This window comes from Arachis hypogaea, chromosome 12 (assembly GCF_003086295.3).
Source record: "Arachis hypogaea cultivar Tifrunner chromosome 12, arahy.Tifrunner.gnm2.J5K5, whole genome shotgun sequence".
NCBI lineage: Eukaryota > Viridiplantae > Streptophyta > Magnoliopsida > Fabales > Fabaceae > Arachis > Arachis hypogaea.
Genome location: NC_092047.1, coordinates 25,122,862 through 25,148,296, shown reverse-complemented (window position 1 = coordinate 25,148,296; position 25,435 = coordinate 25,122,862). Strand labels below are relative to the sequence as shown.

General features: G+C 40.2%; 1 pseudogene; it reads left to right on the top strand.

Moving 5' to 3' along the window:
* LOC112729867 (pre-mRNA-splicing factor ATP-dependent RNA helicase DEAH10-like) overlaps positions 1 to 25,435 on the top strand; it is a 93,048-nt pseudogene that overhangs the window by 58,643 nt on the left and 8,970 nt on the right.

Sequence of the window (25,435 nt, the reverse complement as noted above, 5' to 3'; positions counted from 1 at the left end):
GGGAGGAATGAATGAATACCTGGAGGGACCTGGGTCCTCTTATTTATAGGTGATGGTAGCTATCTTATCTTTATCTTATTTGACTAAGATAAGGGAGACATTTGAGTTCGAAAGTTGGTTAGGAATTCTAGTGGGCCTGTTTCCGGCCTTCTAGAAGGTTTCGGAGGGTCAGACCCGGGTAGCCAGGTTTGGGGACTATTCTGGGTCGTGGGATTTGTGGGCCGGATCCGTAACAGTTGCCCCCGTAGTGGGAAAGCGGGCGAGGTCAGTTTCTTCCGCTGGCATGGGGTTAGGCCGTTGGTGGCCTTCTTTTTGTCGTATGGATGTTTTTTTCCCGAACGCTCGTCGCGGTGGGTCGGTGTGTCGGACCCTAGGATGGGCCAACCCGTAGAGTCTGTCAGACTCGTAATTCGTGTTGTAGGAGGCGTGACCTTTCCATTTCTCTGTGTTCACTTAGCTTCCCAATGCGCGCTGTCAGTTAGGTTTTAAGAGAGCATTTATTGCGGAGGAAAAGATGCTTGGGTTGCCTTCCAATTTTGCCCTTTTGCGTTTGTTGGTTACTAGGGGTATTTTTGGTTTTCTAGCCCCTTTTAATCATTTTATGCTTTTTCTTCTTCCCTCGTTTATTTCATTTTGCTTTAGTCTTCTTAGTTTTTACTCTGCAACTTTGCTTTCTTCTTTCTTCTGCTTTGGGGTGCCCTGCTTCTCAGCCGTTGCGTTCCTATCTTTCGGGTTTTATCGGTGCATCACCAGGTTGGTATTCTTTCTCCGTTTCCTATGTGATTTGTGTTTTCCTTTTGCATTTCTGTTTTGTATCTGTTTAGTGTAGATTAGGATTGCCTCTGGTGTATGATGGTTTTGCATGGTGGTAAACATTTTTCTTGGGGTAGTGAGTTTTATGAGGGGATGAGCACCACTGTGTAGTTGGTAGTGTGTAGTGGTGTCTATTTGGTTTCCTCCACCGTTTTCTGCCGGGTTTGGCTGACGGTGGTGCTCATCACTGTTTTAGGTATGGCTCGTCGGAGGACGGAGGGTATGAGGGCTCCGGTGGCCCCAGCGGGGGGTGTCCCTTCCCTTTTTTCTTGGGTTACTAGTGACGTGTGGGGGACGCCATCGCGGATGACGGAGGCGGACCTCCAGCGGCTCCGTGATCAGGGAGCTGTTTGTGGGGGTGGCGACGCCAAACGTCATTACAAGCTTTCTCTTCCCGGGGTTGATGAGAGGGTTTGTTATACCAACCTCGACTCCCCGACCGTTCCGGAGTGGGTGTGGGTGTACGAGGCGATGTTCACCCGACTCAGCGTTCGGCTCCCCTTTTCCCCTTTTGTTCAGCAGCTGTTGAGCCGGTGCTCCGTGGTGCCGTCCCAACTGCATCCGAATAGCTGGGCGGCGATACGGTCTTTCGAGCTCGTTTGTGAGTTTCTGGAGCTCCCTGCCTCGGTGAATGTCTTCCTTTTCCTCTTTTTGTGTACCTGACGTTAGGATTTTTGCCAGTAAAGAATTTTATAAAAATAGTTGCGTTGTAGATATAGTCTCTAAACCAACATAAATCCCTTCGTACAAACGTTTTGGTTGTCACAAGTAACAAACCCCTAAATAAATTGATAACCGAAGTATTCAAACCTCGGGTCGTCTTCTCAAGGAATTGCAGGAGGTGTTCTTATTATTGGTTATGAGTCTTGTAAATTGGGGGTTTTGGAAAGAAGGAGCAAGTAATGTAAGATAACAAGTCGTTAAAATAATAAATAACAAAGCTCTTGGCAAGGTATAAGAACTAGAAGTCCTATCCTGGTTATCCTTATCAATTGTGATGAGAATTGGATTTTTCTCCCACTTTGTTAACCTCTAACTATGAAGGTAAGTTAAGTGGATGAATTAATTTTTATTCCTCAGATCCTAGTCTTTCCTTGAGAAAAGTTAGAGTTATTGGAACTCGAATTAATTCTTGAATAATTCCAATTTTCAATCAACAATGAGTTTGATAACTCAAGTGTCTCCAATGACTCAACCAAAGCCAAGAGGGAAAATTCTAAATTAAATTAAAAGCATCAATATAAATAAAGCAAAGCATTCTTAAATCTGAAATACCTTAAATAATATTAATTAAGAAAATCATAACATGAATGTAGCATAAGCCAAATAGGCAACATAACTAATATAAGCATTAAAGTTCTGAAAGTAAGAGATAAATATAAAGTAAAAGAACATTGAACCTGGGATTGAGAGGCACACCTAAAACTAAGAGAAATCCTAAATCCTAATCCTAAGAGAGAGGAGAGAACCTCTCTCTCTAAAAACTACATCTACTCCTAAAATTTTGAATATGAAAAGCTTGTTTATGAATGGATATATTTCCTCACTTTATAGCCTCTAATCTGTATTTTCTGGGCCACAAACTGGGTCCGAAACAGCCCAGAATTCGCTGGTTGCGAATTCAAACACGCTGATTTTTGTCACTACGATGCGTCGCATGGAGCACGCGTTTGCGTCGCTTATCATCAGGGAAACTATGGCATATTATATATCAAATCGAAGCCCCGGACGTTAGCTTTCCAACACAACTGGAACCGCGTCGTTTAGACCTCTGTAGCTCAAGTTATGACCGTTTGAGTGCAGAGAGGTCAGGCTGGACAGCTTTAGCAGTTCCTTCAGTTTCTTGTATTCCTTCCACTTTTGCATGCTTCCTTTCCATCCTCTAAGCCATTCCTGCCTTGTAATCTCTGAAAACACTTAACACACATATCAAGGCAGCTAATGGTGATAAGAGAGGATTAATATTAGCAATATAAAGGCCAAAGAAGCATGTTTTCAATCATAGCACATAATTAGGAAGGTAAATGTGAAACCATGCAATTAGTATGAATAAGTAGGTAAAGAATTGATAAAAACCACTCAATTGAGCACCAGATAAACCATAAAATAGTAGTTTATCAACCTCCCCATACTTAAACATTAGCATGTCCTCATGCTAAGCTCAAGAGAAACTATAAAGAAATGAAGAGGAATGGTAGAATGTATGAAATGCAACCTATCTTATATGAATGCAACTACATGCAAAATGTTTCTACCTACTTGGTTAAAAGCAAACAAGTTCTCCAAGACAAATACAAACCAATTTCGACTAATTCAAATTAAACAATAAAAGACAAGTAAACTTGTAAGAAGATAGCTCATGAAAGCAGGGAATATAGAATCAAGCATTGAACCCTTACTGGTAGTGTATATCACTCTAATCTCTCAAGTGTATAGGGTAATTCACTCTACTCTTCTCTAATCATGCTTTCTAAACTTTGTTCTTCATCTAACCAATCAACAAATATTTAATGTACCAATGCAAACATCATGAGGTCTTTTTCAAGGTTGTAATGGGGCTAAGGTAAGGTTGAGGGTATATATATGGCTAAGTGAGCTATGAATTGAATCTTTAATTAACCTAAGCTTTCACCTAACATACATATACTCTATATAATTCTAATTCATGCCTAGCTACCCAAAATCCTCACTTTTGTATCACATACTCATGTATCAACTTTTCTTTAATTTTATCACATATGCATTGATCTTTTATTAACTTAACATTGGGGTAATTTTGTCCCCTTATTTATTTATTTATATTATATATTTTTTTTCTTTTTCTTTTTCTCTTTTTTTTATTATTTTTTTTTGAATCATAAAAGCAAACATAACTTATCAATGCACATGGATTCTCCATTATTTTTCTATTTTGGTTTTTCATGAGTAGGTTCCCAAATTCCCAATATTCAAATAAAGTAGAGACATGATACATTCCGTTATTAACCCAAGTTTCCACAGTTTTCCCACACTTAATTGTTGCACAATCCCTATCTTAAGCTAACCAAAGATTCAATTGGGATATTTAATTATTTTTCTGCTTAAGGCTAGTGATGTGGTAAAATACAGAACAAATGGGGATTAAAAGGCTCAAAGTGGCTGACAAGGGTGATTTAAAGGGTAGGCTTATTTGGGATAAGTGAGCTAAAATCAAACAATGGCCTCAATCATATGCAAGCATGTAAATACACTAAATAATGGACATATAGATTGGAATAAAATATAGATTACAATCATAGAGAAGGAAACTCACAGGAATAAAATATTTAAGGTTAAATAATGTAACCATATAAATAAGCTCAAATCTCACAGGTTGTGTGTTCTTCAGCTCAAAAATCATGTTCCAAATACAACTTCAAACAAATTTAACACAAAAATTTTGATTTAAATTAGTGAATACTATAAAATTTCTTGAAAAAGAAAATATTACTTCAACCAAGTAGTAACTAAATGCATAAAATCAAATAAACATGCAATCAAATATGCAGATGCAACAATGAACAAATAAAGAAAATAAAAGTATTGGTGTTGAAAAGAAGGTAACTAACCCCTAGAAGTCGGTATCGACCTCCCCACACTTAAAGATTGCACCGTCCTTGGTGCATGCTAAGATGTACAAGTGGACGGGCTGCTCCAACTGATGTCTTTCACTATAGATTGTGCAGATTGACTTGTCTGTCTCCCCAGTTAGAAGCTTTCCCTTTCCCTTCCTCGGTGGCCATCCTGAAAGAAGAGAAAAAGAAGAAAAGTAACCCATAAATAAAGATAAGAACATAAATGAAGTATGGGTGGGTTAATGCCAAATGATAAGGGTCTCAATTACATGGAAGCTTTAACATGTATGTGAGAAAACAATAGAAGCCATGGCATACTAGTGGTGCAAAATTTGCAACAAATGGGAGGTGTGTGGGTAATGAAAATATCAATATAAGTTCATGTCAATACAAGTGAAGTGCAAGTATCATAAAAGATTGGCATTGGCAGATAATTAATATCATCCCATAGTGTAAAACAAGTCGCTTAGCACCAAAATAATACCAGAAAAGATACAACAGTTGAATATGAACAAGTAACACCAATGGAAAAATAATAAATTTAGAAAAGAAAATAAAAAGATGCACAAAATTAAAATGCAAGGGATGAAAGTATGTAAATAAATTAAATAAAATAAAAAGGAGGTGAAAAAGATGATAAATCAAAGAAAATAAGAAAGGAAGGAAAAAGAAATAAGAAAAGATAAGAAAAATAAGGATTTGGAGAAGAAAAGATAAGATATTTGGTGAATTAGGATAAGCTGTGCGGCGCAAGCGACGCGGTCGCGCGACTTGCGCTTAAACTGATTGACGCGGTCGCGTGACCCGTTTTATGCCACTGGCGTGAGGGCAGCCTCACACTCGCACAACTCTCTATTCAAAATCATTAATTGCCAAATATTGGGTGACGCAATCGCGTGGGGCATGCGATCGCGTGAGTGGCCTTATTTCCAATATGACGCGGACGCGTGGGGCACGCGTTCGCGTGGGAGGGCTTGGGCTTCCAGCACGAGTCCAGCCCAATTCCAGCTAAACTTTCGGCCATACACCCTTTTTACGTCGATTTACAGGGCCACGCGGTCGTGTGGGTGACGCGGACGCGTGGGAAAGCTATTTTTCAAATGACGCGGTCGCGTCGGCGACGCGGTCGCGTGGGTCAAATTATGCTAATGGCGTGCCTCCAGCCACGCTCTTGCATGACTCTCTGTTCAATTCTTTTCTTCCCAACGCACTAGTGATGCGGACGCGTCAGCGACGTTGCCGCGTTGCGTGCGTGCTTTTTTTTTGTGTAAAATGCATAATGCAATGCTAATATGAATGTTATGCATGATTCCAGGTTCAATGAAGTAAAATAAAATAAAACTCAAAAATAAACAAAACGGAATAAAATTAAAATTGAAAAAAGGAACGATCATACCATGGTGGGTTGTCTCCCACCTAGCACTTTTAGTTAAAGTCCTTAAGTTGGACATTTGGTGAGCTCCTTGTTATGGTGGCTTGTGCTTGAATTCATCCAGGAATCTCCACCAATGTTTGTGATTCCAGTAACCTCCGGGGTCCCAAACTAGGCATGTAAATCCCTTAAGAAGCTTCAAATAGATTCTTAGGCTCCCGGGGTGACAAATGTCAGAGCAGATTCCAGGATCCCAAACCTTGCTTTTACACCCATCTTCAAATTGATTATCATGATTCCATCCGGGTGGTTCAACTTTAGAATTCTCACTGAAGCGTCCAAACAACTTCCTAGACCCATTCAATTGAGCTCTACACCAACCTTTGCGTTTAAACTTAGAGCTTCCAACCATAATGAACCTTGCAGGACAATTCTTACCACTGACCATCTTTCTCTTACTCTTAATGCCACAAAGAGCTCTAAGTTGACCATCCGTCTCCAGTAGCCCATATTCAAGTGGAATTAGAAAGCTAAGGGATATGAATTTTACCCACTTGAATGTTGTGAAGGATGATGGCAACTTAGGGGGAGGGGTCTCCAATAACTTTGGCAAGGTGATTCCAAGCTCCACTCTCTTGTGCTCTTTGACAACTTCCACCTCTTTGCAAACTTCTTTAATTTCAACCTCTTCCTCTTGGTAGCTTTCTTCCAATTCAATCTCTTCTTCATTACTTACCAAGGGTATGGGAGGTTGTACTTTTTCTTCTTTAATTTCCATCTCTTGGTCAACCTCTTCCAAGTCTTCAACCATGATATGCCTTAGAGGTTGTACACCCTTTTCAACATCAATTTCAATTGCCTTGGAAGGAGGTTCCATAACCTGACTTTCCCATGGAGGGTCAACATCTCCTAAGTCTACAACCACTTCTTCCTCTTCAATAATTACAGCTTCCTCCACTTATTCTAGCACAAAGTCATGCTCCGTACTGTCCACTGGAGTTTCTAATATCTCCTTCATGCTACGTTCTTCATTAGATTATCCACATGAAGCCATGGGGGTTTCTTGAGTGTCCGAACGTCGGGAAGCTAATTGATTTATTGCTTGATTCAATTGATGAAGTGTGGCATTAAATTTTTCACATGTTTCCTTGAGTTGCTTCGTTGATGCTTGGGGTGATGGATATGGACATGATGCATATGGAGGTGGTGGTTCTTAGGAGTAATTGGGTTGGAATTGGGGTGGTTCTATATATGGTTCATATGGTTCATAAGGTGGTTGGTATGGTGGATGAGGGTTAGGATCATATGGAGGTGAATGGTGTAAAGGGGCTTGTGAGTTTGGTGGTTCAAAGTTGTGTTGAGGAAATGGTTCATAGGCATATGGTGGTGGTTGTTGATAGTCCATTGGAGGTGGTTGTCGCCAAGAGGGTTGATCAAATCCTTGTGGCTCCTCCCATCTTTGATTGTTCCAACCTTGATGCCTGTTCTCATTGTAACCAGACTCATAGCGAAGGGGGTGAGAGTTCATAGTAGCAAATAAAAATTAAAAACAAAAATAAAAACAAATTGAAATTAAAAGGTTATTTAAATTTTTGAATTTGAAAATTAAATTTTGAAAGTTGAAATTTGAAATTTTGAAATTTGAATTTTAAATTTTTGAAATTTGAATTTTGAAATTTGAAATTTGAAAATTTTTAAATTTGAATTTTGAAAATTGAAACTTGAAATTTGAAATTTGAGTTTTAAATTTTGAATTTTTTTTGAATTTAATGAGAAAAGAGAAAAACAATAAAATGACACCAAATTTAAAATTTTTAGATCAAAATGAAGAAAACAACTAAGAACAACTTGAAGGTCAAGATGAACACGAAGAACAACTTGAAGATCAAGATGAACACTAAGAAAAAATTTTTCGAAAACTTTTTTTAATAACTAAATAAAAACCAATAACCTCTTAATTTATGAAAAGGAAAAAAATAAAAACAAAAATAAAAACAAATAAACAAGCAAAAAGTAAATATTTACAATAACCAATAATAAGGCACACGTTTGCAATTCCCCGGCAACGGCGCCATTTTGACGTTAGGATTTTTGCCAGTAAAGAATTTTATAAAAATAGTCGCGTTGTAGATATAGTCTCTAAACCAACAGAAATCCCTTCGTACAAACGTTTTGGTTGTTACAAGTAACAAACCCCTAAATAAATTGATAACCGAAGTATTCAAACCTCGGATCATCTTCTCAAGGAATTGCAGGGATGTGTTCTTATTATTAGTTATGAGTCTTGTAAATTGGGGGTTTTGGAAAGAAGGAACAAGTAATGTAAGATAACAAGTCGTTAAAATAATAAATAACAAAGCTCTTGGCAAGGTATAAGAACTGGAAGTCTTATCCTGGTTATCCTTATCAATTGTGATGAGAATTGGATTTTTCTCCCACTTTGTTAACCTCTAACTATGAAGGTAAGTTAAGTGGATGAATTAATTTTTATTCCTCAGATCCTAGTCTTTCCTTGAGAAAAGTTAGAGTTATTGGAATTCGAATTAATTCTTGAAGAATTCCAATTTTCAATCAACAATGAGTTTGATAACTCAAGTGTCTCCAATGACTCAACCAAAGCTAAGAGGGAAAATTCTAAATTAAATTAAAAGCATCAATATAAATAAAGCAAAGCAATCTTAAATCTGAAATACCTCAAATAATATTAATTAAGAAAATCATAACATGAATGTAGCATAAGCCAAATAGGCAACATAACTAATATAAGCATTAAAGTATCTGAAAGTAAGAGATAAATATAAAGTAAAAGAACATTGAACCTGGGATTGAGAGGCACTCCTAAAACTAAGAGAAATCCTAAATCCTAATCCTAAGAGAGAGGAGAGAACCTCTCTCTCTAAAAACTACATCTACTCCTAAAATTTTGAATATGAAAAGCTTTTTTATGAATGCATGTATTCTCCCACTTTATAGCCTCTAATCTGTATTTTTTGGGCCACAAACTGGGTCCGAAACAGCCCAGAATTCGCTGGTTGCGAATTCAAACACGCTGATTTTGTCACTGCGATGCGTCGCGTGGAGCACACGTTTGCGTCGCCTATCATCAGGGAAACTATGGCATATTATATATCAAATCGAAGCCCCGGACGTTAGCTTTCCAACACAACTGGAACCGCATCGTTTGGACCTCTGTAGCTCAAGTTATGACCGTTTGAGTGCAGAGAGGTCAGGCTGGACAGCTTTAGCAGTTCCTTCAGTTTCTTGTATTCCTTCCACTTTTGCATGCTTCCTTTCCATCCTCTAAGCAATTCCTGCCCTGTAATCTCTGAAAACACTTAACACACATATCAAGGCATCTAATGGTAATAAGAGAGGATTAATATTAGCAATATAAAGGCCAAAGAAGCATGTTTTCAATCATAGCACATAATTAGGAAGGTAAATGTGAAACCATGCAATTAGTATGAATAAGTGGGTAAAGAATTGATAAAAACCACTCAATTGAGCACCAGATAAACCATAAAATAGTGGTTTATTAGTACCCTTCCGACCAAGGAAGGGAAGCACAAGAAGGGGTATATGACTTTTAGAGCTCAGCCCCATCGCCGGGTCTTCGGTTTGTATGAAGATTCTTTTCATGGGTTTAAGAGTGGATATTTTAATGTCCGTCCTACGAGGGGGCATCATTCGTTCTGGTTGACATTGGAGGGTGAGCGGCGGTTCCCCATGTATTGGAATTTTGGGGCGGGGCCGTCCGTTCTCACTCGGGTGACGCAAGAGTTCTTAACTGCGGAGGATCGGGATGTCGCTCTTGTTCTATGGCAGTTGTTTGGGGAGTGTCCCCTTAATCCTCGGGACGTGATGGGTGACCCGGTCGCTTGTCGGACCTATGTTGGTGTGTGAGCCCTTTTTTTTTTGTTTCCGAGTTGGATACTTAGGCTTTTTCCTTCTTTTTGTCTTTTTCGCAGTTGAGATGGCTGGAGGTTTGATGACCCTTGCGTGGTTGAAGGCTCAGTTGTCTCAGGGGACTCCTTCCGGTGCTACTCCCTCTACTCCGATCTCGCGACCTAGTGATGAAACGAGAACTGTTTCTGAGGATCTCACGTTGACTGGAGGTGGGACTGAAGGGTCGGGTCGGGGTGTGGGGGTTGATGATGATGTGGTTGAGGTGTCGCTGGAGGGTGCTTCCCGTAAGCGAAAGCAGTTAGAGGATGATGATAGTGAGAATTTGGCAGAAGGGGATGGTGCGGTGCCATCGGTAATGGATCATCGTTTCGACGCTCCGGCTTTCATTGATGAGTATCTTATGCCCAGCACGGAGGATTTTTTCCGTGAGTGTGACGTGACCTTTCAGGCTAAGTCTCTCTATCGTTCCCTCCTTCGTTCTGCTGTGATTGTCTGGAAGGCCGAGCCTGTAATGGCTCAGGTGGGCCTTTTGGACAAAAAACTCCGTCAGTCTCAGGCCGAGATTGCGAGGTTGAAGGGGTTGCTCGCAGATGCCGAGTCGGCGAGGGAGCGGGCAGAGAAGTCATCCGAGGAGTCTGGTGCTGAGATCCTTCGTCTTTCCGAGGTTGAGACTTTTCTTTTGTCTCAACTTGGGGAGGAGCGAAGGAAAGCTTCGGATGCGGAGTCCCGGGCAGCCGTGCTTTTGGCTGACGTTGGTTCGCTGAAGGGTGAGGTGGCTGATTTGAAAGCGGAGGTCGTGGTTTTAAAAGAGGAAAAAGCTGTGTTGCTTGCCGATGTGAAGGAAGCTGTTGCTGCTACCGAGGAGACGATGAGAGCTCAAGCTTTGGTGTTGGCGCCTGATGCGGACGTGTTTGTGATGGGAGCTTTCAAGACTGTCCGTGATGGCGAGATTGTCGACCTCGAGTAGTTGTGATTATGACTATTTTGGATTTTTTGTTTTTATGGATTTTGGCCGTGTGGCCGTGTAATCGTGACTTGAAGTTTATTTTGTTTTTATGGATTTTGGCCGTGTGGCCGTGTAATCGTGACTTGAAGTTCATTTTACACTGGTTGGGCTGTTTTGTGCCTTTTTGTATATTCCGTTTTAAGCCGTTCTTTTTTAATTTACTCATTCCCTTTGTTTGGTTAGCGGACCATCGTGAGGTCAATTTTTTGTGGATATCCGTATCTAGGGCCCGGGGGGTGATCGGTCCCCCAATTTTGGCCGTGCTTTTATTCCGTGCTTAGGAAAATAGCTTAATGGAATTTTATTGATGGTTGGGCCTCATTAAAACCCTCCGTTTGTGGCGGGAAAGAGTATCCGGGATTGATACTTAAAGAGAAAATAGAAAAATTTGTTGTAAAGAAGACTAAGCGAAATAAAATAAAGGAGGAAACAAATAGGGAAAAAACAAAGTTAAGGGATGACCTAGGGGGTCAGTCTAAGTGTGGTATCGTCGCAAGTTGGCAGCGTTCCATGCCCTCGGGACTTCGTCGCCGTTTAGCCGTTCGAGCTTGTATGCTCCCTTTCCGATTACCGCCTTGATTCTGTATGGTCCTTCCCAGTTGGGGGTGAGTTTTCCTTCACCCGGGGTTGGGGCTCCGATTAAGTTTTGTCGTAGGATGAGGTCGTCGGGTACAAATTCTCTTTGGATGACGCCGTGATTGTACCTTAGACTGATTCTTTGTTTTAGGGCTAGCTCTCTGATGTGGACTATGCCTCTTACCTCGTCGGTGAGGTCTCGTTCTTCTTCTTCGTCATTGCCCCCGACCGTTCTCCTTGGGCTTGGGTCTCCTATCTCTACCGGGATGACGGCCTCCACGCCATATGTTAGTCAAAAAGGGGTTTCCCCGGTGGCCGTTTGGGGGGTTGTTCGATACGACCATAAGACTGATCTGAGTTCGTCGGCCCATAGTCCCTTGGCTTCGTCAAGTCGCTTCTTTAGTCCTTTGACGATTATTTTATTTGCGGATTCTACTTGCCCGTTTGTTTGGGGATGTTCTACCAAACTGAAACGGTGGGATACGTGCAACCCTTCTAGGAATTCTCTGAATTTCCTATCGGTGAATTGGGTTCCGTTGTCTGAAATGACGATCTCGGGGATCCCGAACCGGCTTACGATCTGTCGCCAAAGGAATTTTTGGCATTGGATTGCTGTGATGGAGGCCAGGGATTCGGCCTCGATCCATTTAGTGTAATAATCTATGGCGACGATGAGATACCGGAGTTGACCGGGTGCCGTAGGAAAGGGCCCGACGAGGTCGATTCCCCAGGTACCGAATGGCCGTTCTGCCGATATAATGCTGAGTTGGTGCGGGGTGGCCTGGTGGATATTGGCGTGCATTTGGCATTTATTACAGTTTTTTACCAGCTGCATGGAGTCTCGGATAATCGTGGGCCAGAAGTATCTGGCCCGGATGACTTTTTGGGCCAGGGTTTTACCCCCGATGTGGTTGCCGCAACAACCTTCATGGACTTCGCGGAGTATGTACTCTGTATCCCCAGATTCGACGCATTTGAGGAGAGGTTGCGAGAATCTGCATTTGTATAGTTGTCCCGCAATGAGTGTGTAATTGGCGGCTTCCCATTTTGTTCGTTTTTCCTCTTTGGGGTCTTCTGGTAGTGTTCCGTTGAGGAGGTATTGTAGGATAGGGTAGGTCCATGATCCTTGGCTAGAGAGTGTCAGATAGGCGTTAATCGTGGTCGATATGGATGGTGATCTGACGACTTCCTGAATTAGCGACTTGTTGCCGTGTCCTGGTTTGGTGCTGGCTAGTTTGGAAAGTAGGTCTGCCCTGGCATTTCGTTCCCTAGGAACGTGTTGTATGGTAACGTGATCGAATCCTCCTTTCATTTCGTGTACTCTAGCAAGGTATTGTTGGAGTAGGGGATCTCGCATCTGGTAGTCTCCGTTAATTTGGGAACTGACAACCTGTGAATCGGTATTCACTTCCAGGACCTTTGCTCCGACTTCCTTGGCTAGGGCTAGGCCTGCCAGGAGGGCCTCATATTCTGCTTGATTATTTGAAACTGGGAACTCGTATCGTATTGAGTGTTCGATCGTGATCCCGTTTTGACTCTCGAGTATGACTCCTGCGCCTCCATAGGTGACGTTTGATGAGCCGTCGACGTGTAGTTTCCATGATTCGGGGGTGGAGTTTCCCGGGGTCATCTCGGCGATAAAATCGGCCATAGCTTGTGCTTTGATTGCATTTCGGGGTTTGAACTTGATCTGGAATTGGGATAGCTCGATGGACCATGCTAGCATTCTTTCTACTAGGTTAGGTTTTTGTAGTACTTGTTTGACCGCTTGGTCGGTTCGGACCGTCACAGAATGAGCCTGGAAGTATTGTCGCAGGCGCCGGGAGGCCGTGAGGAGTGCGAAAGCTAACTTTTCTAGGCGTGAGTAGCGAGTTTCCGCGTCTTGCAGGACTTTGCTTATGAAGTATATGGGTTTTTGTTCTTTCTTCTCGTTTTCGCGGATGAGTGCTGATGAGCGGATAATTTATACGCTTTTTGGCATTGTTTTTAGTATGTTTTTAGTAGGAGCTAGTTACTTTTAGGGATGTTTTCATTAGTTTTTATGTTAAATTCACATTTCTGGACTTTACTATGAGTTTGTGTGTTTTTCTGTGATTTCAGGTATTTTCTGGCTGAAATTGAGGGACTTGAGCAAAAATCAGATTCAGAGGTTGAAGAAGGACTGCTGATGTTGTTGGATTCTGACCTCCCTGCACTCAAAATGGATTTTCTGGAGCTACAGAACTCGAAATGGTGCGCTTCCAATTGCGTTGGAAAGTAGACATCCAGGGCGTTCCAGCAATATATAATAGTCCATACTTTGGCCAAGAATAGACGACGCAAACTGGCGTTCAACGCCAGCTCTCTGCCCAATTCTGGCGTCCAGCGCCAGAAAAGGATCCAAAACCAGAGTTGAACGCCCAAACTGGCACCAAAACTGGCGTTCAACTCCAAGAAGGACCTCTACACGTGCAACACTCAAAGCTCAGCCCCAGCACACACCAAGTGGGCCCCAGAAGTGGATTTATGCATCAATTACTTACTTTTGTAAACCCTAGTAGCTAGTTTATTATAAATAGGACATTTCACTATTGTATTAGACATCCTGAGTTTTATCTTCGGATCAGAAGAGTCTTGGTTACTCCGGTTCCCCTCTGGGGCCGAGACCAATGAACTCCATTATCACTTATGTATTTTCAACGGTAGAGTTTCTACACTCCATAGATTAAGGTGTGGAGCTCTGCTGTTCCTCAAATATTAATGCAAAGTACTACTATTTTCTATTCAATTCATCTTATTTCGCTTCTAAGATATTCATTCGCACTTCAATCTGAATGTGATGAACGTGACAATCATCATCATTCCCTATGAACGCGTGCCTGACAACCACTTCCGTTCTACCTTCGACTGAATGAGTATCTCTTAGATCTCTTAATCAGAATCTTCGTGGTGTAAGCTAGAATGATGGCGGCATTCAAGAGAATCCGGAAGGTCTAAACCTTGTCTGTGGTATTCCGAGTAGGATTCAATGATTGAATGACTGTGACGAGCTTCAAACTCGCGATTGCTGGGCGTAGTGACAGACGCAAAAGGATAGTAAATCCTATTCCAGCAGGATCGAGAACCGACAGATGAATAGCCGTGCCGTGACAGGGTGTGTTGACCATTTTCACTGAGAGGATAAGATGAAACCATTGACAAGGGTGATGCCTCGAGACGATTAGCCGTGCCGTGACAGGGCATTTGGATCATTTTCCCGAGAGAAGACCGAAAGTAGCCATTGACAATGGTGATGTATCACATAAAGCCAGCCATGGAAAGGAGTAAGACTGATTGGATGAAGATAGTAGGAAAGCAGAGGTTCAGAGGAACGAAAGCATCTCTATTCGCTTATCTGAAATTCTCACCAGTGATTTACATAAGTATTTCTATCCCTATTTTATTAATTGTTTTCGAAAACCCCATTACTATTTTATATCCGCCTGACTGAGATTTACAAGGTGACCATAGCTTGCTTCATACCAACAATCTCCATGGGATTCGACCCTTACTCACGTAAGGTATTACTTGGACGACCCAGTGCACTTGCTGGTCAGTTGTGCGAAGTTGTGAACCATGGTATTGGCATCATGTTTTTGGCGCCATTACCAGGGAAAGAAAGAGCAATGAATTTTACATAATTAAAGTGTAATCACAATTTCTGCGCAAGTGCTGCTGCGAGTGCTTCTTCCGTTTTGGAGAGGTATAAGTAGAGAGCCTCCCCTGTTTGGGGTTTGGCGAGGACTGGTGGTTCTGCTAGGACTTTCTTGAAATGTTGGAATGCTTCTTCACATTCTGCTTCCCATTTGAAGGGGGCTCCCTTCTTCATCAGTCTGAAGAAGGGGATTGCCTTTTGAGCCGATGCTCCGAGAAAGCGGGATAGCGCTGTCAGTCGGCCGGTGAGCTTTTAGATGTCGTTAAGGTTTTTTGGGCTTGTCATCTCGAAGACAGCACGACATTTCTCTGGGTTGGCTTCAACTCCGCGTTGTGTGATCATAAAGCCGAGGAACTTTCTTGCCTCCATTCCGAAGGCGCATTTTGTCGGGTTGAGTCGCATTTGGTGCTTTTGTAGGGTGTTCATTATGACCTTGAGGTCGCTGATGAGTTGTTCGCCGGATTCGGTCTTGGCGAGCATGTCGTCTATGTAGACTTCTAGTTTTGTTCCGGATAGGTTCTGGAATATTTTGTTGACGAGCCATTGGTAGGTGGCTCCGGCGTTCTTTAAGCCGAAGGGTATGACTATGTAGCAATACGTCCCGTCGGGGGTGATGAATGCCGTTTTTTCCTCGTCAGGTCGGTGCATAGGTATTTGATTGTAGCCAGAGTATGCGTCAATGAAGTTGAGGTACCGGTGTTCGGATGCGGCGTCTACCAATCCGTCGATGTTTGGCAGGGGGAAGGCATCTTTTGGATAGGCTTTATTGAGGTCCGTGTAGTCGACGCACATTCGCCATTTCCCGTTGGATTTCTTAACTAGCACGACATTCGCCAGCCACGTTGTGTAGTGTAGTTCCCTGATAAAGTTTGCTTCGAGCAGGGCTTTTACTTGCCTTTTGACCTCGGCTGCTCGGTCTGGGGACATTTTTCGTCTTCTTTGTGCCACGGGTTTGGCTTTGGGATCTACGATTAGTCGGTGGGACATTAGGTCGGGGTCTATTCCGGGCATGTCGGCTGGTGTGAACGTGAACAGGTCCCTGTTTTGTTTCAGGAATTGGGAAAGATCTTCTTTGAGGTCATATGGGAGATTCCTATTGATGAAAGTGTCTTCGTCTTTGGTTTGCCCTACTTGTAGTTTTTCTATGTCGCCTTCTGGTTCTGGCCGGGGTTGGCCGTCTTGCCGGGCGTCCAGGTCGGCTAGGAATATCCCAGTTGCGTTACGAGACTTCTTTCGTAAAGCTAAGCTGGTGTTGTCACATTCTGCTGCGACTTCCCAGTCTCCGTGGATGTTACCGATGGAGCCGTCTTCCGTTGTGAATTTCATAAGGAGGTATTTGGTAAAAATGACAGCGGAGAAGTCGTTGATTGTTTTTCTTCCGAGGATGACGTTGTAGGCGGTGGAGTCTTTTAGGACCACGAATTCGGATAAAATTGTCTTTCTTTGGTTGCCTGACCCTATGGTGAGTGGGAGGGTGATGGAACCGTCTAATTTGAGGAAGTTATCTCCGAGTCCCATGACGCTGTTGCGGTGTGTTTGGAGGTTGTCATTGCGGAGCCCGAGTTTGTCGAAGGCTCCTCGGAAGAGGATATTAGAGTCTGCACCAGTATCCACCAGTATTCTTCGTACTAGTTCTGTTCTGATTCTTGCCGAGATGACGAAAGGTGCGTCTTCGGCCGAGGTGCCGTGCTGGCAGTCCTCGGGTAGGAAAGTTACCGTGTTGTCAGTAACGATAATTGGGGTTTGGTCTCTAACGGCGAGGATTTTGAGGTCCTTTTTTAGTGAAGATTTTGACTTGCCTGATATGTCTTTGCCCATGATGATGTTTAATATTATGGTTGGGTCGTCGTCCATGCTTTCCCTAGGGGATTGTTTTTGTGTTCGCGGGTTGCGTCCTTCTCTTTCTGGCGACCTGTCCCTTTCTGCGCGTTTTGATTCTCTGATGAGTTTGGCAAACTCTGGTAGCTTGCCGTCTCTTATGGATTGTTCGAGGGCATCTTTAAGGTTAAAACAGTCTTGTGTCCTGTGCCCGTAACCTCGGTGGTAATCGCAATAAAAGGGTTTTATTGCCGCCTGTTCTTTCTTTAAGTTGTCGAGCTTTTGGGATGATACCTCGATCTGCTATCTAGTGGTATATTTCAGTAATTGAGGCTGTTAGGGGTGTATAATTAGAGAATTTCCCGATTCTGGGTGGTCGGTTTGTGCTTGTTGGTTTGGGGTGGTCTCTCTGATTTTCTCTGGTTGGTGGGTTATGCCGCGGTGCCGGGTTGCCGTGTTGGATGTTGTTATGTTGTCGTTTGTTGGCAGCGACGACCTGGCTGACCTCCTCGTCGTTGATGTAATCTCTGGCGATGTTATGGATCTCGTGCATGGTCCATATTGGTTTGGTGGTAAGGTGCTTGCAAAAATCTTCGTTCATGAGCCCGTTGGTTAAATAGAGGCTTGCGACGGAGTCCGTGAGTCCGTCAACCGTTAGGCATTCGTCGTTGAAGCGGCCGAGATATTTTCTTGTGGATTCGTCTTGTTTCTGTGTGACCCCTAGTAGGCTGATGGGGTGTTTAGCTTTAGTGATTCTGGTTGTAAATTAGGCCATGAACTTTCGCGAGATGTCGTGGAAACTAGTTATGGATCCGTTGCGGAGAGCGTTGAACCATTTGATTGCCGGCCCCGCTAGGGTTACCAGAAAGGCTCTGCATCGGACAGCGTCAGCCGCGCCTTCTAGGTTCATCCTGGCCTCAAAGGCCGTCAGGTGTTCCTGGGGGTCTTTGGTTACGTCATACTTCATGTCCGTGGGTTTATCGAAACCTTTGGGGAGTTTTGCTTTTAAGATTCTTTCCATGAAGGGGGTAGCTCCCATTATTGTGTGATCGTTTCTCGTGCACTTGGTTTCTCGGTGTCGTTGGTCGTCGTCCGTGTGAACGGGGTCGCGGGAGGTACTGCGGCCGTATCTTTTGCTGTGTCGCCGCTCTAATGATCTGTCGTGTCCTTGGTTACGTGAGGTGCTTCTGTCGTGCCTCTTGGCGTGTCGCCTTTCTGGCGATCTGCCGTGGCGAGACCTGGATCTGGAGGTCGCGTGACTTCCGTATTCGGCATTGTGCTTTTCCTTGGTGACAATTCGATCTTCGAGTTCTTGTACTCGGTGGCAGAGTTCTTGGATTATTTGGGCTGACCTGTCTTCTGGTTTCTCGGGATGTTGAGTTTTGGTGAAGATGGGACCGTCTTCCTTGTTATGGACGGCACTTGCTATCCTTCCGTGGAGTATGGCTTCTTGGTGTTCGGGAGTAGGGTTTCGTGTTCTGGAGTCGTCATGGTGGCTGATGGAATGCTCTTCAAATCCGTCCGCCATTCCGACTCAACCGGTGGTGGTTCCCCACAGACGGCGCCAATGTACAAGATGTCTCTGGTATGGGTTGAGAGATGGATCGGAAACCTGCGGGTCGAGGCAGATGCCGGACCACTTGACTGGAGCAAAGGGGGGAGGTACCTGCAAAGACACTCCGATGCTCAAGTCAGAATGGATCTGAGAGGTATAAGGTGTGAGGAATGAATGAATACCTGGAGGGACCTGGGTCCTCTTATTTATAGGTGATGATAGCTTTCTTATCTTTATCTTATTTGACTAAGATAAGGGAGACGTTTGAATTCGAAAGTTGGTTAGAAATTCTAGTGGGCCGGTTTTCGGCCTTCTAGAAGGTTTCGGAGGGTCGGATCCGGGTAGCCGGGTTTGGGGACTATCCTGGGTCGTGGGATTCGTGGGCCGGATCCGTAACAGTTATCAATACCAAATTCATCTCAATGATTTTTCACCAACAAAAAAAACTTGCTCAGTGAATTTTCATCAACAAATTATTTAACAAATTCAACTCAGTAAATTAACAAATTCAACTCAGTGATTATTTTTAGTGACGAAAAGATGTAGCTAAGTAATTATTTGAGTAGAACAGCAACAAATTCAAAATTCAGATCAATAACAAATTTATCTCAATGATTTTTCATCAACAAAAAAACTAGCTCAGTGAATTTTCATCAACAAATTATTCAAGGTTCATAATCAATATGATTTTTTTCAATAACAAAGAGACTAATTCATTGATATTGTCAGCAAAAAAATCAAAGACAGCAACAAAACAGAAAAGGAAAGAACAGGAAAATTTGTTGGAACTCCCCAAATTGGGACTAGGTTGTGTGAAGGAAGCCGACGGCGGGGAGGAAGCTAACGGCGAAAGTTGCTGAAGATGAGGAGGAAGTCCCGTAACCTGCTGCTTCTGTCTCTGGCGACGATAGGCGCAACGACGGCGCGACATTGACTGCGAGGCAGTGACAAGACAGGGAAGGAGCGCGAGACCGGAGACCGTAGGAGAGCGACGACGAGCTTATCGGAGGCAGTGAGAGAGACCGATGCCGAGAGAGGGAGAGAACTTGGGTTCGAGAGCAATGCGGCACAGACGCACGGTGAGAGATGAGGGAGCTGCTGTGACAGTGATGTTGAGGGAGGAGAAGAGGACCGTGAAATGACGTAGTTTCATAGATTTAATGGGAAAAAATTACTCGGACTTATTTATTTAAATCGGACGGGTCGAACCGGGGGTTAAAGCACCTGGTTTAGACATAGATTTTATTAACCGGTTCTTAATAAACAACCAATCATAAAATGACACCTCAACAACTTAAAAAAAAAGTTATTTTGGGCATCTTTATGTGAGTCTTCCCCAATTTTTTATGTGCTTATAATATTTTTGTTTAACTAATACATTATGAGTATTTGGTAAATTTAAAAAACTAACCCAAAGTGTTCTGTTTAGGATTTCGATTTGTAGATAATGAAGTATGTATAGTAACTACTAGGTTTTGTGTTGAATTTACTACCATCAAAATGTGAATTTCAACTAAGCTAGAAATTAGTTCTTGGTTTTCAACGCAGGAATAGTTGAGAATTTTACTTCCAACAAAAAAAAAATTAATCAAATTTAAAAATATTAATTTTCATGTTTAAGTTATCAATATTGAGTTTAAGACTAATTTAAAGAATAAATGAGTTATCAATATTAAGTTTAAGGAATTAATTTTATATTTTTATTTTAAAATTATAAATTTAATATTAATAATTAAAAATAAATTATAAAAATAAAATATCTTAAGTTATTTAACATGTAAAATAAACAAATTTAAATTAAAAAAATAAGATTAAAAAAATAATAAACTGTTATTACGTGTCACAAAAACAATATACAAATTTACTAATATTATTTAAAGATTAGTTATTTATAAATATTATTAAATTTATTTATTTCTTAATCCTATTTAATTAGAAACAAATTTAAAAAATTATATCTAAAACATTCTTTATCTTCATCCATAATTCTAATAGATAAAAAAATATATTTCTTCAATTTTAACTTAAACATCTTTAAGTATCTTTAATTTTATTATTTTTTAAGATTATTAATTTTTATTTTGATTATATTATCTCATCATATTATACACTATTAGTGTCTCATAAGTTGTCTCCGCATATTAGTTATTATAAAAGAGTAAAAAATCTAACTATTAGTGTATAATATTTATTTCTTCACTAATTTAGTAAAAATATAATCATAATTTTTTTTTTGAAACTATAATTCACTAATTGTTGTTAGCTAATCTGTGAACTATGATTTTTCATTATTGTGATTTAGGATTGTGGATAATTTTAAATAATTGTTGTTAGTCAATCTGTGAACCTTGGTGTTGTTACTTGCTACTGGGTTGAATATAGGGATGTTCAAAATCGATTCAAACCAAACAAAATCGACTAACCGAACTAAAAAATCGAAAACTGAAAATTGAAAAAATCGAACCGAACCGAGTCACTAAATAACCCTAAATGAACCAACTCCCAACGCCAAGTAGACGACCTAGCCAGCCGCACTCGAAACCAAGGTTCTGAAAATCGGACCGGACCGGCCAGTTCGACCGGGTTAACCAAAAACCGATCATCTGATCGGTCTGGTTGACCTCCAAAACCTCTCTGCAAAAAATCGAACCAAATCGAACTGCAGTTTTAATAAACGATCGGATCGGATGACTTTTTCCTAAATAACTGAAGCAAACAGCACCGCAAACACCCCTAAAGTCTTGAATAATTGTTGAACAATTTTGAATATTTTTTACTATTGAGATTACTGGTTGGAGTGAGTTGCTATGGATTGTTGTTTTATTATAATTGAATTGTATTGTTTGCTCAACTGCTTAGAACGAAGGCAATGGCCTTCATTGATTTTAATTTTCGTTTTCTATTCTTTTTCATTCTTTGCCCAAAACATTGATTTTTGTTTGGGATTCTGCTAGTAGTACTCAGATTGAAATTTGAATCATTGAATGGTTAGCTCCGCTCTGATGCTGTATTGTACATTTGCTACTTTGTTTTCTTAGTTTGGATTGAATCATTGAAGGATTAGTTAATTTAGTTCACTGGTTAACCTTGTTAGTCTTTATTAAAATTGTACTGCTGTTTTATTTTTTTTATATATAGTGATGTACTGTTGTGTTTTGTGACTCAATTGTACTTTGATTGTGATTGACTTGATGACTTAATTGTGTTTGAAATTGAAATTATTGAATGATTAATTGATTATTGATTAACTATGGCTGCTCTATTGTGATGATGTTGTGTTTTGTGATTTTTATACAGTAATGTGTTGTATTGTAACTATCTTGATGACTTAGTTGTGTTTAGATTATATGATTATTGATTAATTGTGCTGTTGTGTTTTGTGATTTTTATAGTGATGTGATGTTGTTTTATGTTTTGTGATTCAATTGTATTTGCTGTAATTATGATGTAAGGTATTTATTTATAATTTATTTTTGTTATAAAACAGTTTTTCGGTTGAATCACGGTTGAACCGATTGGGCCAATAAACTATTGAACTAGTAGCTAGAGCGGTTCGATGACCGGTCCGGTTGTTAGAAACTTGGTCCTTATACATATTTTATTTGTTAGAATTAATTGTTAATTTCTAATAGAGTCTTGTTAGAATTGATTGTTAATTGTTAATAGTCTTCGTTGCTGTAATGTGATTGTTAATCGTTCTAATAGATTGTCAATGTGATAGTGTGATTAGAATTAGATAATAGGCTGTGTTAAAATTGATTGTTAATTGCTAATAGATTCTGTTAGAATTGATTAATTGCCTATTTGATTGTTGATTGTTAATAAGCTCCGTTCCTGTAGTGTAATTGTTAATTGCTTAATTAGAATTGATTGCTAATTGCCTAATTGATTGTCACTGTTATTGTGTTAAATTAAAATAGTATTGTAGTATTGACTAATTTTATGTCTATTTTCGTATTAGTTATTTTTAGAAAGTGAGACTTGATTATTGTTAAATTGTTGGTGAAGATATGTATTTCAAACCCAGTAGTCTGACCGGTTTGATCACCGATTCAGTTTTGACAACTATGTATAATATCATATTTCTAAAAATCTGTACATATATGTACGTATATTTATATTTATATGTGTATGCTATGTAAATTACATTATACTGATAATATAATAGTTATATTTACCAAAATATCAATCATCTTATGCAATTTTCCGGCATTGCTGCCTTGACTGAAGTGCTTTTTCCATGTTAACTTAATATTTAAGAGAGAGTATGATTCACGACTTATAGTAAGATTTTTGTTATGGAAGATAATTTTTTGAGACCTAACTAAAGATTTGTTGTAATTGTTTCATAGTTGGATAGCAGAATATATCAGATAGGCCCTAACTCGGTATCCTCTTTGCTGTTCTTTTGCAGCAAGTTTTTAAAATCTCAGTGGTAGCCACTTTCACATCTCCAAATTAACAGTTTTGGATTTTTTTGAAATGCCTTCCATGGCTAAGAGAAACCATAACCCTTGTTCTACCGGAAAATTTTCTAATGAAAAACAGAATCGTCAAACTGAATTCTCTGCATGGTATGGATTTCTGCAATACATGTCAAAATTCATTATTTCCTCCAAACCCACGAATGAAAGAATCACGTTTGTAATCACTTTGGAAAAAGAGAAAGGAGGGAGGGGTGGGGAGGAGGAGGGGAGGATAAACTTGACTGTAATTTTAGTGTTGTTGTTTTGTAACATTTATAGTTTCCTTTTTTAGAAGGCAAAAGATAGCACAGCAGAGAAAGTCTATCCCGAAAGCTTCTGGTATTGGCTGAGCTTGATTTTATATTTTCTTCCTTGTTATGTTTTTCCTAGTTATTTTCGTCTTGTGTTGTGATAATCCGAAGTATGCTTGTTGTCGTCATTGTGTACTCTTGTAGTTGAGAAAAGACTCATTGAAAAGGTCCAAAAGAATGATATTTCGATTATCGTTGGAGAAACAGGAAGTGGAAAAACCACACGTAGGTCACATCTTATTTTTTATATAATTCATTATTTAGTTTTTCTATAAAAGCAAAGGAAAAAAGGCTTTTAAGCATAGAAAATTTTCACCATGTTCTATTTATTCCATTTAACTGTGTAGAGATTCCACAGTTCCTGTTTGGTGCTGGATTTTGCCATGATGGAAAAGTGATTGGGATAACTCATCCGAGATGTGTAGCTGCCATTACAGTTGTAAAACGGGTTGCTGAAGAATGTGGTGTTGAGTTGGGCCAGAAAGTTGGGTACTATGTTAGATTTGATGATACTACTTCCAGCTCAACAAGAATTAAATATATGACAGATGGATTGCTTCTAAGGTATACGTGTAACATGGATGTTTGGATATCTTTTTCCGTTTTCCAGTAAGATTCATTTTGTGAGACTTTTACTGGGAACTTGGCCAATCAGAATTCGCTGCTCTTCTCAATACTGAAATACGGAAGAAATTATGATTTGCTTTGGTGGTGTCTCTCTGCCATTTGTTTTAAGTTATTTTTTTAAGAATGAGTTAACCAAACCACGTTCTTCACAAATTGTCCTCTTTGACATGGATTTTAGTTGTATATGATTTGAAGCAGCTAAGGAGATTTCAATTTGAAATATCTGTTTTCTGTAGATTGTAAGTGCAGCTTTTTGTATAGGATAGCTAATGTGTTTCTTTATGCTTATAGGGAAGCATTGTTGGATCCATATCTTTCCAAGTATTCTGTTATAATTGTTGATGAAGCACATGAGAGAACTGTCCACACTGATGTCTTGCTGTCCCTACTAAAAAATGTACAATCTACTCGGTCAAGATCTGTTGCTGATGATTAGGGCATTAACTTTAGAAAAAAGAATGTGAATGCTGGTATGTCACTGGAGAAAGAATACAATGGTCAGAGCAGAAGTTTTCTTAAAAAGGATAACCACGAAAAGTATGCTCCATTGAAGCTAATAATTATGTCTGCTAGTCTTGATGTTCGCACTTTCTCCGAGTATTTTGGCAATGCCAAATTTGTTCACATCCAAGGGAGACAATTTCCTGTGGATATATTTTACACATGCCATCCAGAAGAAGACTATTTAGATGCTTCCTTGATAACAATATTCCAGGTGATATGTTTAATTAATAACCATTTCATTTAATCTAATATAATGTAATCGATATTTTATTTGATTGTAATGAGAAATCTTTAGATATTTTACAGTGCATCACTCTTGGTTTCTACATATGCATTTATGGTATTTACAGCTTCATAACTCATGCGATGGTTCACTCCATTCATTCTCATTAGCGCATTGAATCATCCAACGATATTGTCGCGTATATATTATAAATTAAATCATATGGTATACGGTTATAACAATGTAGTGAGTGATGGATGACTGAGAAACAAAGTTCATAGCTTTGTTGCTTAAACTCATGTCATTGATCTATAGATTCATTCAAAGGAGGACCCTGGTGATATACTAGTATTTTTGACTGGTCAAGAAGAGATTGAATCAGTTGAAAAGCTTATCAATGACAGACTCACTCAGTTTCCTGAAGGGAGTGAGAAGCTTCAAGTTGTGCCTATATTTGTAGCTCTTCCATCTGAGCAGCAATTGCGGGTCTTTGCACCAGCTCCGTTTGGATTTTGCAAAGTATCTCATTTTTGCATTCATTTTTCATTTGCTCTATCTCTCAACTGATTCAGTAAAACTAAAGGGAAAATATATTTAAGTTAGGCGTTTGTAAAATTGGATTCAAATATTTAAAATGATTGATATATTTGGTCTAGGTTTCTATTAAATATCGTGAGGCATTCTGTTTTATTTGACTATATCTACAATTTAAAGTAAAATGCTGGTGGCCTCATTTTAGAGTTGAATATGCATATGCACATGCTTTTAAATTCATATATAATCTATTTTCAAGTGAAACAAATTCATATATAATCTATTTTCAAGTAAGGTTCACTGTAAGTGCTACCAGCTTTTCCATAACAACTACCTCCTATGATTTCGTAAATTTCAGCTCAGCTAGACATAATCCCTATGAACACTATAATTTTTTTTATTTTGTAAAAAATAATTGGGCATCCACCTGTTTTTATGAGATTTGATGCAAATTTTAA